General features: G+C 37.7%; 1 long non-coding RNA gene across 2 annotated transcripts in view; it reads left to right on the top strand.

The window, feature by feature from the left end:
• Positions 1 to 2,870: 2,870 nt before the first annotated feature.
• Positions 2,871 to 20,699, top strand: part of LOC148351546 (uncharacterized) — a 31,343-nt gene continuing 13,514 nt past the window's right edge. For both annotated transcript variants that reach the window (XR_015852914.1, XR_015852913.1), the window contains exon 1: positions 2,871 to 3,000. This is a non-coding gene — a long non-coding RNA (uncharacterized LOC148351546). The remainder of the gene's footprint in view (positions 3,001 to 20,699) is intronic.

Raw genomic sequence — 20,699 nt, 5'->3', positions numbered from 1 at the left:
CATACGCAGAGAAAGTAGGGCGGCTGAAACAACAGCGAGCGACTCTTTAGTCGCAATTCCTATAGCATAGCCATATAATTTCTTCGCTATTATGCAAACTTATCTTAAAAGACAGTAGAAAAGGGTATCAATTATCATATACAGAGTTATATTCAGGGCATCAAGTGTCCAAAAACGCTGATAACCTTATTCATGCGCATCTCACATTCTACGTCTACACTTGACTTGTAATGGTGGCGATCTATGAGGAAGTCGTCAGCCCCGCACCAACTTCTCATAGAAATCGATTCAGATTTGTCAGCTTTGATGGACTCTTATAGCAAACGTAAAGCAGGATATGTACACTTTATATTATTCCCTTCAAACAAACCTTCCTGACTTTTAGATATGTCACCTCACTCTTATTTCTTGGTGTATTAAAACAAATAAAGTTTTCTTTAGGCTGTCTTTGTAGATACATAAGTTCATAAGCTATGGCAGAACGAACCCATTATACATCCATCCATCCATTATCTGCACCGCTTATCCTCAGTAGGGTTGCAGGGGTGCTGGAGCCCATCCCAGCTATCTCCGGGCAGTGGGCAGGGGACACCCTGAACTGGTAGCCAGCCAGTTGCAGGGCACACAGAGACAGACAATTCACTTGCTCATTCACACCTAGGGACAATTTGGACCGGCCAATTAAACTGACATGCATGTTTTTTATGGGAAGAAACCGGAGTGTCCGGAGGAAAGCCACGCGAGCACAGGTAGAACATGCAAACACCTCACAGGAAGGCCGGTAGCTGGATTTGAACCCCTGACCTTAGAACTCTGCTACGCACGCGCTAACCACTGCCCCACCGTGCCGCCCCAGAACGAACCCATTCCGAAAATTTTCAAAGTGTGTCCAGGTTTCTACGTCATGGTAGTATACCAAATTAACGTGGCAGGGAGGAGCTATAATTCATGAGGCTGATAGAGTACTGTGTTATGACCGACCTAACAGCAGCGTAAACTTCAGTTTAAGAAAAATAAAACACTTACTATAGAACAAATAACTCTGTTCCAGTTCCAATCAATCACATCCCTACGTTGAGTTGAACGTGAGGGCGCCCACATGCCTTTATCCACTTCAAACACTTCTCCAAATTATTTTTGGCTGAGGAAAAGGGTAAAACCTCACCCCTAACATTCGTCTTGGATACCTCTGATCAACGTTACGATTGCCCCGGATACACTGTCGAACCATTTTTGATACAAAACATCCAGTTACAAAGGTTGTCATCCTTGTGTTCTGATTGGCTGAGATCAAGCGCTGTCGGATCTATTAATTGCGGCTCTCTTGAGGATACTGTGAGCCCGCCATCTCAATCATCCCCCTGCCTGAATAATGAAAGTTGAAGGGACAGTGTGTATTACTTGACCACTAGATGTTGCTGTATCCTGTTTTGCAAAAATATCACAGGAACACAAACTACAGAGACTCAAATTGACTAGAAAGCACCGTTTTTCTTAATAATTTTACCCGGCCTTTTGCAACGTTGTTGTTTTGTTCAAGTAAAAAATGTAAAAAAGAAGGAAAAAAGGAAAACAATATGAAAAGAAAGAAGAAAATATTAGAAAAAAGAATGAAAAAAACAAAAAAAGAATACAATAAAAATGGATAAAAAGGGAAAAAAATAAAAACTTAAGTAAATGAAAAAAGTTAAAGGCAAAATGAATATTTAAGAGGAAGTAAAAAAAGATAATAGGGCAAAACAAATAAATAAAAGAGGAAGAACAAGACCGGGTTTGTTGTTTATGGGCTTACTGGTGGCAGCAAGATAGCAGACAATCATGTCAGCTCCCTAATAATGATTATAATATTTACAAAAGTGGATATTTACATGATAGTTCTTGTATTTCTGCCATTTTGTAATTGCCATTTTTCTAACCACCAATGACGCACTGAATAACACACACTGTCCCTTTTAGGTCAACCCTAGCGAATTATGAATTCATTCATTACTGATTGATTTTCACATTCATTTTTAATGTAATTTTATTTTTAGATATTATCTTGTGTAGGGAATTGTAAAAAGAACGATATTTGACAACCGTGGAATGTTTTTACAAGATTTATTTGTGGAAAACCTTATTTACCCCAACCTCACACAGACCCTAGCTTAGGTAGACCCCAAGTACATTGAGTTTAAGAACCCTGGCAGTAAAATTTGAGCCCAGCAGGCGAGATGAAGTGCCCTTTGTCCCATAAAACAAGCTCCCGCAGTGTCAGAGAATAGAGTCTGTAAAATGGGCCCTGATTGTTAGACAGAGCATCTTGAATCGTGATGCTCTAACTTCTTGGGGCCTTCATTGTTGAATTGTGGGGACCCTCCCACCTTGTTAGATAAGATAGGTCACTTGTCCTCCTCTTGCATCTCAAATCCAAGGCCAAATGATGTTCGGGCTTCAAACGGAAAGATTTGGGGCCAGTGACCCACCCCCTTCTCCACAACACGCCAATACGAAATGATAGCCCCTCAGCACCTGCACGCATGCGCCTAAAAATGTGCTTTTATTCTCCAGACCCCACTTTACGCCGCACAACTTAAACAGAGTGATCTGCGAATAAACAAAGGCAGTAAACAATGAAGTGGAGGCTTGTTGCCCATGTATAGGAAAAGCACACACGCACAAGCACCGCACACAGACACACCAACCAAATTGCACTCTGTAAACGCCGAATAGGGCGCAGCTCTGTAAATTTACACAGACATTAAATTTGGCACTATTCATTTTAGACATATCGCGCTAAGCTGATTTTTTTTGTGTGTATCGCACTGATCGATATCTGTGTAAAATAATCATTTTTTTAACTAGCAGGGCAGTGAAATCTTTGCTTTGTGCTAAAGTCAACAGTGACTGAGTTTGAGCTCAAATAAATGCGGCGATGTGCGGAGCGCTTTGCAGAAGGCACCAAGCAAAGCTTCTGCAACGGGCTCCTGCATGCATGCAACCGCCGGCACTTTTGCACAGGTAGGTGACACGGAACGATATTTTTTTGGGGAAACTGCAAAATATGCGTGCAACAAGGCGATGTGAGGAGTAATGCAAGCGGAGGGCGATACCTGGAATTGTTTTGCGAAAGGATTTCCGAACAGTTTGGTGCAAAGCTGACGGGATTTGCAGCTTGTTGTGCTTAAAGAACGATTGCGTCTCAATTGACAACAGGAAGGTCTTTAAAATAACATTTGAAGAGGGAATTCGTGCATGTGAGCATCACCTCACATTTTCAGCGCTTAGTTTATTCTAAATTTATTGTGAATACTTTGGCTTGAATCGGATTATGATTAAATCAAATTAAGGGAACTGATTGATTGTTTCTAGATGGTTAAAAGGGTAATTTTTCTGTGTACCATTGATTATATCAGATTGATTAATTCGTTGATAGTTTCTAAAAACTAAAACCTGGTAATTCCATGTAAACAGTTTATATTAACACATGCTTGTCATATTTTGAAAATCATGATGACATTGTTGCTAATAATCTTCAAAATTTTATAGCTATAACAATGTTCCACTCATCGTTAATTCGCTAACAATCATAAAATTTAATTTTTTAGAAAAGTTTATTAGAATATAATGCATACTAACCTAACACATATTAATAATAATGCTCAAAATAAATAATAATAATAGTATTATCAATAATAATAATATTTATAATAATAATAATAATACAAAAATAACAATAATAATAGTAATATCGATAATAATAATAATAATAGTAATAATGATAATGATAATAATGAAACTACTAAAATGATAATTTTAGCATTCATACGACTAGTATTACAAATAAACAAATTATAAAAATAATAAAGCAATAACAGTGATAATGATATTAATACTAATAAATACTATTGCTACTACAATTACCTCCATTAAAATAAATAAATGTCAATAATAATGACAACAACAATAACAACAACAGTAATGACAAAATAATTATAATAATGACAGTGTAATACTTTCCAGATTATTCATCAGTGTACAGAAAAAAAATCCAATGTTTTATTAATGATAATAATGATAATACAAATCTTGCATTTAATTATACGACAATAACAACAATAATACAAATAATATTATTAATAATAATAATTAGTAAAAATATTATTATTATACTAATCATACTACAAGCAGAACAAATAAATAAATACTAATAAAGATTCCAAAAAACAACAACAAACAATAATAACTATCGAAATAATAAAAACAACAAAATGAATAAATACTATTACAACAACAACAACAACAACAACAACTACTACTACTACTACTACTACTAATAATAATAATAATAGTAATGACGGTCAAATAATTTCCAGATATTTCATTCATTCAACAAAATTCCCAATGTTTATCTTATTTTTTAGAAACTGTTTATATTAAACCTATCCAGAAAAGTATAGACTTTTCAATTTATAAATACTTGTGAGCATTAATCTACAATCGAAAACTTTTCAGTTGACTCCTTACGGGTGTGGATAATTAACACCTAACAATTCATTTTTGCTTTATTGAAGTTGAAAAAAAGTCAAAGAACAAATAAACAAGCAAGTAAATACATAAATACATATGTTGTTGTTATAGCAACTGAACAGGGCCTCCAGCCTGTTGATCCCTTTTACTCCGCTAACCTGATTTAGTAGCAATTCCCATGCATTAGCATATTTCTTGATTAAAGCTCAATAAAAGACCTCCCACACAACCATCCATAGTTTATGTCAGGCTCAGTTAAGGACCCCCCTCCTAAAAAAAGAAAAGGAAAAACATGACTGATTTGAATCCCCTCTGCAGGTTGTCGTCTCGGACTAATATGATGCCTGAGCTCTGTCAGCATCATGGCTTCCTCTCAAGTGAGACGTTCTCCCTGCAGCAATGCACCTCAATACCTCAGCGACTAATGTGAATGAATCAGTATAATGTAAACTTGTCACACACACCTTTCCGTGGGTGTTAACGGAGTGACGCATAGCCGTAAAAACACATGCATCGATTTTATATTGCACCGTTGTGTTGTCTATAAATGCATTCTGTGGAAAAATGCATGCAAATTGACAATCCGTCTTTGATGCTGGTAAATGCGTGGTTTCATATAGCACCTTTCGTTTTAAAGCTCCACATGCACCCTGGAACACCCAAGTAGATGTGTCGCCATGGCAACAGCGGGACACCGGTCCAACAAGCTGTAATTCTGTCTCAGGCTTTTGGCAGGGGAGGGACCGACTGGGTCAACTTAACTCCTCTTTCATAAGAAATACTCCTAATCCCATATCTTAGCAAGGCACACTGTCTTTTCTCAGCACAGGAAAGTCGAAACGAATTGGGATGTGCATGTGCAATAATTATGAACCATATCAGAAATATGAAAAAAATCATTTTTATGGTATAAATCTTAGGCTATTAACGACTCTGTTTTTACTGTTCGTTTCGTTTTAAAGATGGATTTAAAAAAAATAATTTGTCTTTTTATTTGACAGATGGAATAAATATTTAATCACTCTATCAATCAATTCATCAAATAATTTATTAAATTGAGAACAAGGATCCATTCTTTTTTCTTACTTAATTAATTAGTTTCTTGATCAGTTACCATCTCCTCTCCTTTTCTATCACATTTTTTTGTGATTAATCCCGGGCCTCAATTTTTCGTCTATGTTGTGTTAGATTCTTGGCTTTTTGTTAGTACTTTTATTCCGTTTGGAAAAAATAAACCAACCAAATATATGTTTAATTTTTTTTGCGTTATGTCGACAATTTTAAAATGGTTCTAGGATAAACAAGACTTATTCTGGGTGACAATAACATTTCCTTTAGCGGCAGCAAAAAATGAAGCAATGGCAACTTTCATTCATTCATTCATTCATTCATTCATTCATTCATTCATTCATTCATTCATTCATTCATTCATTCATTCATTCATTCATTCATCCATCCATCCATCTATCTATCTATCTATCTATCTATCTATCTATCTATCTATCTATCTATCTATCTATCTATCTATCTATCTATCTATCTATCTATCTATCTATCTATCTATCTATCTATCTATCTGTCTATCTGTCTGTCTGTCTGTCTGTCTTTCGGTTTGTCTGTCTGTCGGTCGGTCTGTCGGTCTGTCTGTCTGTCTGTCAGTCGGTCGTTCGGTCTGTTGGTCTGTCTATCTATCTATCTATCTATCTATCTATCTATCTATCTATCTATCTATCTATCTATCTATCTATCTATCTATCTATCTATCTATCTATCTATCTATCTATCTATCTATCTATCTATCTATCTATCTATCTATCTATCTATCTATCTATCTATCTATCTATCTATCTATCTATCTATCTGTCTATCTGTCTGTCTGTCTGTCTGTCTTTCGGTTTGTCTGTCTGTCGGTCGGTCTGTCGGTCTGTCTGTCTGTCTGTCAGTCGGTCGTTCGGTCTGTTGGTCTGTCTATCTATCTATCTATCTATCTATCTATCTATCTATCTATCTATCTATCTATCTATCTATCTATCTATCTATCTATCTATCTATCTATCTATCTATCTATCTATCTATCTATCTATCTATCTATCTATCTATCTATCTATCTATCTATCTATCTATCTATCTATCTATCTATCTATCCATCCATCCATCCATCCATCCATCCATCCATCCATCCATCCATCCACAAGCCGTGCCTGTTTTGTGTAATTGTTTCTTATCAACAACTTTATGCATTATTTAATTTTCGTTCTATATATTCCGCCCCATATAAACTCAAATATATATCAGTGATGTACAGGCACTGAAGGCAAGTGAGGCGCAATTAAATAATTAAAATATGAAATCCAACTATATTAAATGGTTATACATACAGAATGATAACGATTTTTACCGATGAACTTCACAACTTTTGAATTTCCTTATTAAAGATTGCTGAATTTTATCATTATATTAAGAAACATCAATACAATTAGTATGTAACGTATTTCTTTGCTAAGCATTTGCGGAAGCAGATGCAGAGTGAGGCACACAATTCTCTCGCCTCATGACAAAGAGACATAGTGAGACCAAGGATTCCTATTTGAAACAAGAATTACTGATATTATTAGCACTTTGTAAATCTGACTGTGCCTTACCAAACACGGACTTCAACGCCCTGCTTTGACTTACACAGTTATGAATACACAAGAAAATTAATTTAAATAAACCTCATTTTAATTTTTATATTTGAAAAAACATTTTGAAAATGTACAAAACTGCATCTATAAATTATATAACTTTTCCTCTGTGTTAAACATCATTTCCTGTTCTTATTTGCTTTCATTTCCTTCTTTCGAAATTCATATTTGTCTCTCAAATTCTTGAAAGAAAAGGCTTTTGGTGTACTTATAAATTCATCCCAATCGACAGGCGTGGCATTTATTTTGAAAATCCAGACGTATGAGGGTCATCTTGAGGATGGAGGCGTGTGCGTGTTTGAAGGGCAGACGGAGCGAAAGCGAGAGCGCGGGAGATGGGCCGAGAATGCGGCTGCTGACTGTGATGTGTCCGCATCTCTTCTGACATGACTCTGTGACATTCCACTGTGGGACTTCTTCATGTCAGGGTGACGGGATGTGCGAGAGAGAGTCAAAAAAGAGAGCGAGAGAGAGAGAGAGGGAGAGGTCCATCAACAATGGCCATTGACAAGGAAGGAGGCAGCAGCTGGTGGGACACAGCGGTGACCTCCATTGAGGCCCAACTTGCTTTGCCCCGCTGCTTTTATGTGCCTGGAAGTGGATGGATGGTCAGTGTTTATCCTAGTGAAATATCGCCTCATGCAAATTGCTTCGGTTGTTTTTTCAAAACAGGGCGGTACTTGTCCTGATACAGTTTCTCTGTGCCTCACTTTGGGATCACTTTATGAATAGAAGACAGTCAAAATAAGGTGAGAAGACATCAATGGCGTTCAAACTTGCAAGGAGAAAGGGGGGAGCATCCAAACCTCAGATAAAATTTTTAACCTGTTCTAAAAGCTCTCACCTAAGCCCTTTCTTTTTATTAAATCTCATAGGTTACAAAAGCAGATTTGCCCTAAATGGTGTGGAAATTGAAAAACAGCAACATGATTCAACTCAAAATCCATACCAAAAATGGTCATGTTCTTCTTGTTCACAGAGGCGTGGAGCTTATAGACGCAGTGATATTCTATTTCGACTACAAATCAAGGTACCTTGGGTCAAAGGAGTCTCCAATTTTGATACTACTCAGGATTTTGAACACACCTGATAAGTTTATAGTTTAGATACTCAAAATGCAGAGGGAAGACCTCAATAGTATAGTACCCAAAACTCAGATAAGAAATTCCAGCCTCTTCTAAAAACCCTCCCGTGAGCTCTGCTTTTTAAACTAAATCTCCTAGGTTAAATGAGCAGATCCTTGTCCTAAAGGTTGTGGACATACAATAAACAGCAAGATGATTGGCCAATAGTGACAATGGTTTAAACAGTGAAGATCAATAAACAACAGTGAGGTATAATAGTCAAAATAACAACCTGGGATCCTATGCAATCTCTTTGGCAGTAGTACAATACAAAAACAGAGTAAACTAATTACTTTTTCTTCGAAGTTCAAAGAAATGCATAGAAGGCATACAGCAGGGGTCTTAAACTCAATTATCTGGGGGCCACCAAACATAGGGTCTGAGTAAAGTTGGGCCATGTCAGGTTTTCCTCAACAAAAGCGTTGTCAAAAGCACTGTCCTCAAATATCTTTCTTTTCCCAAAATGTAAAGAGAAAAACAGAAACATGGTTAACAAACTTGTCTCAAATCCAGAAACTCATGGAAAGTTATGTGCCAGGCACATCCACTGTCCTTTAAGTTTCATTTCAAACGTGGTGACAATTTCCTCCGTTGGACTCTCCGACATGGCCCCTAAATTTAGGTCAAAGGCTTTGTGATTACATTGCTAAAGAGAAAATCACCAAAGGTTACATGCAAGGTCCATCAACTGTCCTTTAAGCTTCAGTTCAACAGTCGTGACATTTGCTCCTCTGCTCCATTCCAAATATTTTGTGATTACACTGCAAAGAAAGTTAAGTGGCCAAAAGTTAGGAACAAAGTGCATCCCATGCCCTTTAAGCTTCAGTTCAACGGTGGTTACTATATCCTCTCCTGCTCCACAGTGGTTCAACAGTGGGGACAATTTGCTCCCCTGATCCATCCCAAATATTTTGTGATTACATTGCAAAAAAATGAACTCTACAAAAGTTACGAGCATGGTGCATCCCTTGCCCTTTATGCTTCAGTTCAACAGTGGTGACCATTTCTTTCCTCACCCCAGCAGCTTCGTGTTCCATGTTTAAATTGAAATAAAATAGTTTGTGACTATATTTCAAAATATGATGAACTGAATTAGCTAATTTGTTGAAACTTCTAGTCTGCGATTTGTATGTGCTGCCAGGAGGTAGCCAGCAAACCACATTTCAGGGCAGACGTAGACCCGTCTCAAATATTAGCTAGGGAAGTTTAAGCCAATGATAGGTGATTAGCATAAAAGTAGCATCTATGTCAAACATTGGGATTAACATTAAGCTTTCACATTATGGCGGGGTCTCTGAACTATTGTTTTGTAGGCTGCAAGGTTTGAGACCCCAGGCGTACAGTTTCTTGTAGTTTTTTGTTTTGGCATTTAGCAGAACTAAACCTTCTCTCTCATCCATGCTTCGTATCACTTTCCATCACTCTAAGCATCCCGCCTCTGCGCCCCTAGCTTGACTTCCAGGAAGTAAACGCCGATCTCTGCCAGCCAATCAGGACGAAGGACACCCAACTCATTAAAAGTTAATGAAACCTATAAACGCGGCGCGCCAGCGATTCATTTAAAGCCCCAATCCAATCTCCTCTCCCGGCAAAGGCAAACAAACCCATGTGCACCCCCACATGCCCCCCGACGCCACCCTCAGAATAACAAACCGACGAATATTTTGTCCTGCATATGTTCTACCGTGCACAAGTGCGCCGTGATAGGCCAGAATACAATGGGGCTCGTCCAATTTAGTGAATAGCGGATTGATGTTGGGCGAGGGCAGGGGTTGGGGAGTGGGTGCCGTGTCCCGTAATCTAGGCCCGTCTTGAATTTAATGTCCTGACTTTATAGCACACGGCTTGTCAGGAGAGGAGGCGATATGTCTTTTCAACATTCATGAGGATCACTCACATTCAAGTCATGGGCTCATTTTAATACCTTATGAATTTGTGTGTTAGGGAGAGGGTGGGGGGGTTGTACGTGAATATGTTGTATGCTTTCTGTTTTTACACTCATCTGCACACTGTTCCCCGAATCACTCCCACATCATCTACGACAGTGTTTCTCACCTAGTGGGTTGGGACCCAATAGTGTTTGCGGACCAGTTTTCAGCGGGTCGCGGGCTTTTTCCTTGGCAAAATAACGCAAGGACGAAAAAAACACGGAGGGTCAATTATATTCATTAACAGTATATGCCATAACACCTTGGTAGATCTCTTCTACCTGTTCGGCCAAATGGCGTGTTTTAGAGGGACCACATTTCATTTTATTGCAAGTTTGTTGGTTTTATTTGCTTTTTCTGCTTATAGTGATAGGTACCAAGAAAGTTAGTGATAATGAGAAGAAAAAGAGGATAACAATGGCAACAGCGATTGAGTTGAAGGAGGAAATGATTGAAAAATACAGAGTGTCTGCCATTGAAGCGCTGCTGGAAGGTACAGTAAACAGTTTTAAAATGTTATATCTATAGCTTTTTAGTTATATATTCATCTTTATTAACTACAAAATGAAATAGATGCTTAGGTAGACAATTTGTTAAAATTTTGAAATTATTCTAGTAAGCGGCTATTTTAAAGCAGTTTCAGAGAGTCGCATATGTGCTTATAGGCAAGTATATTTGTACTTGAAGTCGTTTTGCTGAAAAAAAGTCCTATCTCTTCTTTAAACTGAACAACCATTTCAGCAGATAAATTTGAGAAATAGATTTTTTCTTTCTTGATTTGGGTTGCGGCGGTACAGAGATTGGGTGGTTAGCGTGCAGCCCCACGGTGCGGATGTTCAGGGTTCAAGTCCAGTTACCGCAGCCTCCCCGTGTGGAGTTTGCATGTTCTCCCCGTTTCCTCCGGGCACCCCGGTTACCTCCAACATTCCCAAAAACATGCATGTCAGGTTAGTTGGCCGGTCCAAATTGTCCCTACGTGTGAATGAGCGAGTGAGTTGTCTGTCTCTGTGTACCCCAGTTCAGGGTGTCCCTTGCCCATTGCTCGAAGATGGCTGGGATGGGCTCCAGCACCCCAGCAACTCTACTGAGGATAATCAGTGCAGATAAAAAATGGATGGATTTGGTTTGCAGCTCATCATTAGGGTGGAATAGTGGGTCTTCAAGTCAGACCAGTTGAAAATAGCTGATCTTCAACAGGGGTCTCAAATTGACTTGGGGGCAGACGGGGCTAGGGTCTGGGTAAGGTTGGGCCAAATGTTTTCCACAAACAAATTCTGATGAAAACATTCCACTGTACTCAAATATATACTTTTAAATTCCGTTTTAAGAAAAAAGATTTTAAAATAAAACACATTAAGAATAAGTATGAAAATAAATTAATCAGCCATAAATGAATATATAATTCGCTAGGCATGCACTTAAAAGGAACATTGTGTAATATTCAGTGCCTCCCACTGCTAAACAGTGTAATTTATTTTAAAAAAAGAAGAGAATATTGAAATAATAGGCACAAATATATAAAAAAATATGTATTTTTTCTTAAATACAGACATTTTTGTTTATTTTACATAACACGAGATAAAGATATTGCTGCTACAGGTACCTGAAAACCCCCAAACCTGTCTATAATCTTTTTTTTCTTCTCCCATCTTTTTTTTTTTTCCTTGATTTTCTTTCTTATTTCCCCTTCCCTGTTCTCATTTTTTTACATTCTATACTTAATTTCTCGTTTTTTTCCTTTTGTCCTTTTTCCCATTTTTGTTCTATTTTTCCACTTTATTTTTTCTTGTTCTTTCTTTGTTTCTTTGTTTCTATTTATCTATTTCTCTTTGTTTATTTTAGTTTGTTTATTTCTTTCTTTCTTCCCTTTTTTTCTCTTCTTTCCATCCTTTCTTTCCTCCCTTTCTTTCATTTTTCTCTCTTTCCTTTTTTCTTTCTTGGGTTTTACTTTTTGTTTTTCTTCTATCTTTTCTTCGTTTTTTTTCTTTGGAGTCATCGTAGTTCGAATTCTTCCTTGTGACATTTCGGGGTTGATATCTAGTGGTCAAAGATGACACACTGTCCCTTTAACTTTCATGTTAAGGCGGGACCGTCAAACTAACACCCCGAGGGCCTTAATTGGCCTTTGCGCTGCGAGTTTGGGACCCCTGGTCTCCAACAAATTAACACAATGGAATAAACAGCAATAAAGTGCCACTTTACAAGAGTGTAAATTCAAAGTGGGTGGTGGCATCATCCCCTTTCTCCACCCCCATCTCATAACGCTTTCCTTGGGGGACGCAAATTAAATTCCCGGCATGTATAGCGCCACTCTCAGCCGGCTAATGAATTCCCATACCCGAACTTGAATCAAATTAATCCCCAATTTAATCCCGTATAAATGGCGGCGCTGTTTATCATGGAGAGGAGAATGCGGAGGCCTGAGGGAAGCTGGGAGGCGTCTACAGGGCTGTTGAGCAGATTATGAGGAAGGATGAGGCCTGCGTGTTCTCCACGCTGCAGAGTAGTCCCCTGATACCCGCTATTAACCCTCGCCTGCTTGCGGCTGACAGAAGCATCGGGCAGGTTGTCACTTAATATCCTCTCAGATTAAGGAGTCAACTGGCAGATTTATTGGTAAGAGGCTGGTTACTCTTATCTTGAAGTGGCCGACTGAATAGATAACGAAAGGTGTGGTGCCGTGGAGATGGTGTGCTTGTGGTTGCAGTTAAATGAGCAGTGAGGTGAGTTTGGCCTTCCGATATTAGCTTATTAACTTTCCCGCCCTAAAATTGACTCAACTCAAAATGTTGTGTTGTTTATCCGTTTGACCCCCTTAATATTAGGTTCATTATTTACAAATTCTATTAATAAAAAAAAGAAACGAGAAAAAAGAGTAATTATGTCGGAAACAACCCTCGGATCCACAACTTTTGACCCGCGCTATCAAGCGAGCACCAGGTAATCCCCTAAAAATACCAGAGTAGCCTGAAAATAGCACACCAGCCATGGTTCATTTTGAAATTCTCGGATATTTCATGTTTTATTGGCATGACATTCAGTGGTTGATTGGAACTACTTTACTTCTAATAATTACAACCTGGTGATAGCATAGAAACAACAGAGTAATCACATAAATTGTTATAATAGGAATGAGTTGTCCTCAGTTTGAAAAGGTTGGTGACCTCTCATTTACAGCGTTTTGAACCTCAAAATAAACCTAACTGGTTTATTTATTCTTAACACGCCCAATATTGAGTCATTTTTTCATTGTTATGCTTTGTAAAAAAACGTCATTGTTTGAAGTAACTCACCAGAGGGGATCTCCATCCAGCCATTATCTGCAAAACTTATCCTCAGTAGGGTCTCGAGGGTGCTGGAGCCCACATTAGTTATCTTCGGGTAGTGGGCAGGGGACACCCTCAACTGGTTGCCACCCGGTTCGCAGGACACGCAGACAGACAATTCACTCGCTATTTCACACCTAGGGACGTATTGACCCGGAAAATAAACCTGGCATGCACAGGGAGAACATGCAAACTCCGCAGAAGAAAGCTGCTTGGTGGATTTGAACGCATGACCTCAGAACTGCACCACAGACACCGTGACCACCCAGCCGCCGTGCTGCCACATATTTAATTCGAGCCGGGTTCTTTACTACCTAAGGGTTTTTTTAAGGAAAAATACCAACCCACAAAAAAAGATTAATTTTGTTTAAAACCACCCAAGATGTTTTTGTTCAAAAGTCGGTCTAAAGAATGTGGTCTCTTTGTACAAAAAACACGCCTCTTTCCCTCTTTCTGTAAAAACTGGACACATCTGGTTGGATTTCAGAGGGTTTGAACATACTAATGAATACACTGAATGAAATATTTGTATTTTTACAATTAATAATGCATGTTCCCACATTGTGTAAAACCGCAAACTGCATTATACTGTAGTCGTTAAAATAGTTCAAATCTTTGTTCATTGCCAGTCGGTTTAAAATGCCTGTTTATGGACATTGATGGTGCAACAAAAGTTCATATACACATTGCGAATGAAGCAACAAAACAAAACAACCATATGAATAAACAGATCAGCTTCTCCTTGACTTGCACTTTTCCTATTGAGTGTGTCTTGACATACAGACGCTCCCCGACTAACGACCATTCGACTTACGTAAAACGGTGGATACGAACATTTTTTCCGGGATGTTGAAAAATATCCGGACATTGCTATAAGTTAGATTTTGTATTGTGTGCACCTTTTTCCGAGTACAGGACATTACTGTAGTGCTTCTTTCCGCTGCTACTGGCGTGTGGTGACGCTGTGGTCACTCAGCATCCACCCCGAAGAAAAAATCCGGCTTCTGCTTCCTGGTCCGTGTGTAACAACATGTAATGAATCGCTAGGGTGCTAAGAACTTTGACGTTTTCATTGTTTAACATCTCGTGCATCCATTCAATATGGTTGGCGTAAAGAGGATGCGAGCCGTTTCTTTTGAAATGAAAGTGGAAAAAGAATGCTTGATGCGGTTGGGAAAATGGTCGGAATGCTTTTTTTCAGCGACTTTTTACCACGAAGGAGGACCTCTTAAAATGCATCTTCCAAAAGTAAGTTAAACTCAACTTTATTCATCTTTATAAAGCATACTACTTAAATAAATGTGTATGTTTTATGACAAACAAATACAGGTTAATTATGCAAGCCTTAAACATATTTATAAAAACCTTAAACGTACAAAATATAGCACTGAAGCAACTTACGAACAAATTTAACTCACAAACAATTGTCCGGAACCTATCTCGTTCGTAAATCGGGTAGCATCTGTATGTAGTTTGCTCTTGATAGTTGCAGTAAAAACATTGGAGCTATCTTCTCAACAAACATATGCGAAAATAAAATAGAGTTATAAAGGGAGCGATTTAATTTTTGGGGGGGTCATTCTATTTAGACGAAAGATTGATAAAAAAAACCCCTCAATGCATCTCATATAATTGAATTGCATTGTGGGTTAATCATCGAATATAACCCCACATTTTGCCAAATATGATTCAGACTCAACTTCTAAAGTTTGAATTGATCCATTTAATTCCATTGGGTTATTCAAATAACCCCCTAAAATTGCATCAAATGAATACCGCTCATTTCACCCAATGTAGTTGGGTTCTGTTGGGTTTTTATTTAATATGGCCCAAGTTGTGTTCATTCAGGTAAAATCCAGATGTTGATCAAACGATGAAAAACAACCCAGAACTTCAACAGCAAATTTTTTAACTGTAAAAAATTCATTTAAATGTCTCTTGCATACTATTGCCAGAATGTATGCTTTGTCTATATCAGCGGTCAATAAACCAAAACAAATAAACCTAATCAATTTGAAATAAATGAAAACAATCTACCAAAAATTGTACAGTTTTTTATCTGAATATTTACACCAGATAGTAGGGAGAATTCACAGCAAAAGGTGAAATGGTTTACTTTCACCTCAATTTTATTCGACCATTCAAACATCCAGAAATGTTGTGTCAAATGAATAACCCAAAACAAAAACACAGAAAAACAAAAAAAGTTGGTTTCTAGGTTAACTTATGCCAACCATTGAATAAAATGATGAGTTGATTAACCAAAAACTGAGAAAAACATCAAGCAACCCGAAAAACTGGGATCTGGCTAAAATCGTTTTAAATTCCAAATTTTAACTCAGAGCAAAGAAATACAATATTTAATACATTTTGGTTATTTTTGACCCTACTGTTTTCAGTTCGTAGCTTTCCACATAGGCACAGCTTTCTCTGAACAAAAAGCTCCAGGATCCGGTTTCAAAAGCCCACATTGGCAAATGATTGTGATGCTTAAAGAGAGCAAATAGGCAATACGGGTCCCTGACACTGTCACTTGCATTCGGTAAAGAAAAGCAATTTCCAGATGGCGATTTCAGGTTGTGTTATTGACGTGTGGCGCTGAGGCCCTGGACTGTCGGGCGCTTCGTCCTTTGTTGGTTTTGGCCTCTTCACATAAGAGCCTACAGGGATCGACAATTCGCGTAACCATGCCAACGGAATGATGTTTTATATCAGCGGAGGATCGCTCGTGTGTTTAAAATGTATATGCTTGCTTGAAATATTTCAGTTGTGTGAACGTCACCAGTTTTACAATGTGATGTTTTGGTGCTCAAAATATACCAGATCAGTGATAAAGACTGTACTATACAAATGAGTGAACCAACTTTTGCCAGATTTTCATATTATTGAGCAGACCACAAGAACACCTCATATCAATAAGTCCAACAACCACAAGACCACAGCTGAACAGGGGCATGTGGTCAAAATGGCTGATAGCAGAATATTGATCAACGTTGAAAAAAAAACAGCTTTTGAAAGGGCCGATGGCAGGATATTGATCAAACGATGGAAAACAACCTAGAACTTCAACAGCGAATTTCATATGGATAAAAAAACGCTTTAAATGTCTATTGCTAGAATGTATCCTTTGTTCAATATCATTGTTTTTCAACTGTTAGGGCGAGACCTAAAAGTTTACTTGGCATAATAATGCTAATAAAAAGAAAAAAAAAAAACAAAGGGTCGATTACACTCTCTTAAAAAATAGATTAGGTAGGCAATAATGCCCTGCTTGATATTTTCAGTCAGCTTCTTCTCAATTGTGTTTGAGAGGGACCACATCTCATTGATTGTGATTTTGTCTGTTTTGTTTCCTTTTTCTGCTCATAATAATGGGTCCCAAGAAAGTTTCCAGGAAGGGGAAGGAAAAAGTTATTGTTACTGTTTACCTGACTTGTTTACCTGACTGCCCATTTTGCACATCTATTGCACTCTTTAGTATATTATTAGTACTCAATACTCCAACTCAATACAACATTTTATTTATATTTATATCTGTACATTCAAAGAAACTGTGCGAGTCAGATGTATCGACATTTCGTTCTGTATACACGTGCACTAGAATGACAATAAAGTAGATCTGAATCTGAATCTGAATCTGAATCTGAAAACAACAATCGAGTTGAAGAGGAAAAAGTTTGCCAAAGGGTTTCAGAGTGTCATAGGGGGCTGCTGGAAGGCACAGTAAATGGTTTCAAAATGTTATATTTTTAGGTTTTTACCAGTATCTTTATTATCTGCAATAAATATGATTGAATAATTCTGTTTGCCAAGTTACACATGTATTTACATTTTACGTATGAATTTCTGCTAGTATGTGGCCTATATGCGATGTAGATTTATACGCCAGTATATACAGTAATTGAAGTGATTTTGGTTTTGTTGCTTATTTTGTTTTTAGAAAAAAATGGGAATATATTCTAATATCTGTGCTTTAAACAGCACAATCCCCTTATTCCATAGTGACAATACGATACGATGGCGAGTCCAAAAGTCAGACCAGTTGAGAACCACTAGTAAATATCCCAATGGTGTCCAGCATATCCTGCCATTTAGAAAACCCCATGAGGTTGAAGTTCTTCTCCAGCCTCTGATTCTACTGTTATTTTTATCGCCCGATATTCTACAAACATTCAAAAGATAACAGAAGAAAACTACATCCTCCAAACGTGACTTGTGTCTTTTGCAGTATTGTATACTATGTATATGTTATTAAGTCGGCAGTTGAAGGCGACAGACGGTTCTGAAGACCGTTTAGCTATTCCGAGGACATTTTGGAGCCTTAAAAACCTGCTCCACCAAATGTCTGAACAGCCACGGTTTATTGAGGCATCTGTAAGCTTACGCACCCCCTTGCCAAGCTTGGCTGGCACACCTAGCGTGGCGGCGAGGGACGGAAAACACACAAAAGTTAGTTGTTTGCGATCGGCCCGTCAACCGTCGCCCAATCGTACCGTGGCGAGCACTAAACGCCACAAAAGTTATCCCGTCCCGCTTTGGTAAGCGACCACACTGGGTGGGGTGGCGCCAGGGCGGGGGCGAGGGCGGGGGATTTGCTAGGAAACATTTTACCGAACATTTGGTGATAAAAACGTGGGCGTCAGCCTCGAGGCTTAAAGCAATTAATTCAGAATCCTGACATAAACTCTCCAATCCTTTGACAGCTTGGAGCTGAAATAAAAATGCTAGTTCTCCTGGGAACGGCAGGAGATAGCTGGCTCTTTTCTGGACTGTTTGCTCACTGGCCCTGAGAGGCAATCTTCCCCAGTCAGAATGAAATGCAAGGACACAAACAATGTACGGGGCCAGAGAATGGGAGATGGGGAATGAACAGTTTGGACTATTTGCTTAGCAGAAGGGCAGCCACAATGGCCGGCCCATGGCTTTCCCATGCATCAAGCCTCTTAGACTTAGGCCTCCCTTTGTTGCCCGCCTTCTCCTTACCCGGACAGATAAGAAACCAGCTGCCCCCCGCACTTTGAATTCCCGTTAAACGCAGTACTGTATGGCTGTTTGTCTGTCATTGGCTTCTAATTGGACAGGTTATCGTATCTCGCTTTTGCTATACGTTTTGTAATCGTGAAAGGTGCCGGGGGGTAACGGGTGACCCCTCTTCTTGTCGTTTTGAGGAGGTAGCACAAGTCAAGCACCGGCTTGCGAAACGCGGACAAAAAGAGCAAAGACCAGGGCAGGACGGCGGTCTATTCTAATGAGAAAAACGAGACAAGATCTGATTAAAAAAAGCTATATTTACGTATCTATTTATGCATTTATTTACCTATTTCTTATTTTTTACAAGATGCAATCGGCCTAGTTCCAATAATTTCATCTTTCTCATAAATCAACAAAAAGCTGGAGTCAGTGTCGGATCAATCCGTGTTAGATGAAGGAGCATATTCATGCGTGTGAGCAGACACTTGCCCAATGCAAACACACACAAATGCAATGGCACACACACAAACGCCCATCCCCCTTTGTAAAGGTTGTGGTGTCAAGGACCCCCTGGGTGGTCAGACTGGGGAAGATTTTTACACAATATGATGTTGTGTAGACAAAAAACACAGAAATGTGATGATTTTCCACTCCATTTAATAAAATGCAGCACTGCATTTTTAAAACAAGCATTACTAAATATAAGTGTGGTAAAACATGAATTAGGAATGAAACAGAGTAAAAACAAATAAATAAAATATAATGAAATAAATGTGACTGAACAAAATATACTAAAATAAAATCCATTTGATTTTGAGTGGATTTGATTTTCATTTTGAACTTGCAAGAATAACAGGAGAGGGCTGTACAAAAATCTTCAACTTAAAAGAGATCTAATTTGTTATATAGGCCCTAAAGGTTTATTTTTTACACAAAATGGTGTGGAGACAAAAACACAGAATTGTTATTTTTTTCTACTTCATTTAAATCAAACACAACACTACATTTTTAAACAACCGTTAAAAGATATAAAATCATAGTTAAAAACTCCTGAATTAGAAATAAAACAAAACAAAACAAAGTAAAATAAAAATAAATAAGTAAAATAAATGCACCTAAACTAAAACATAAATACTAAAAACAAATAAAAATCAAGTTCATTTTTATAATTTTTTTTCTGTTTTTGATTTTTAACTTGAGAGGAGAACAGGAAGCTACTGTTCAAAAATCCTCAAGTTTGCAAAGTTCCAATGGGTTCTAAAGGTCTTTCCCTGAGCATTTTGTTTTCATCAAAAGGAAAGTGTGTATTATTTACCACTAGAAGGTGCTGTATGGTGTTGTGCAACCAAAAGCGAGTGATACAAAGCATAAGAAAGAAACTACGGAGACTCAAAGTAACCAAACCGCAGCATTCTACCAGTCATTGTTTTACACAGCCTTTTAAAAAGTTTTTAATTCTCATGGGTACCCTTAGCAGCAAGATGATGGACAATCACATGAGCCCTCTTTAGGTGAGCTTCATGTTATATAAAATACAAACAAATTCCTTAACCTACAAGCATTTTAAGAGAATGCATGTTTTTATATGTATATATCATAGTTAGCATCTATTATCCTATTCCTTATATATATATATATATATATATATATATATATATATATATATATATATATATATATATATGTATATATATATATATATATATATATATATATATATATATATATATATATATATATATATATATATATATATATATATATATATATAGTGAACAGTGAGTAATAATAGTCAAAACAATAAAAAACCCAGGTATCGTGTGCAATCGCCTTTGTAGGTGTGCAATATTGAAAACAGAATAAACCCATCAGATTTTTACACAATTTAATATGCTTTTAAAACGGGTTATTTATTGTCTGAGAATGGACTCTTCCCTGTTCTCCTCGCAAGTTCAAATTCATTTTTTGTCTTCTCTCCTTATTTTGAATGTCTACTAAACAATTTACTTACTGTAACCCTTAATCTTCCAGGAAGCAAATAAAATAATAAAATAATGAATTCTGTGGTTCATTTGCTGTGGAAAAGGCCCCATCATTTGTAAGGTGTGTTAGCATCTCCCTTAAATTGCTAATCACGTGTTCACATGCAGTTTTAAT

This window comes from Urocampus carinirostris, chromosome 15, assembly GCF_059441175.1.
Source record: "Urocampus carinirostris isolate Australia breed hairy pipefish chromosome 15, RoL_Ucar_1.0, whole genome shotgun sequence".
Classification (NCBI taxonomy): Eukaryota; Metazoa; Chordata; class Actinopteri; order Syngnathiformes; family Syngnathidae; genus Urocampus; species Urocampus carinirostris.
This window is presented reverse-complemented; position numbering and strand designations above follow the sequence as displayed.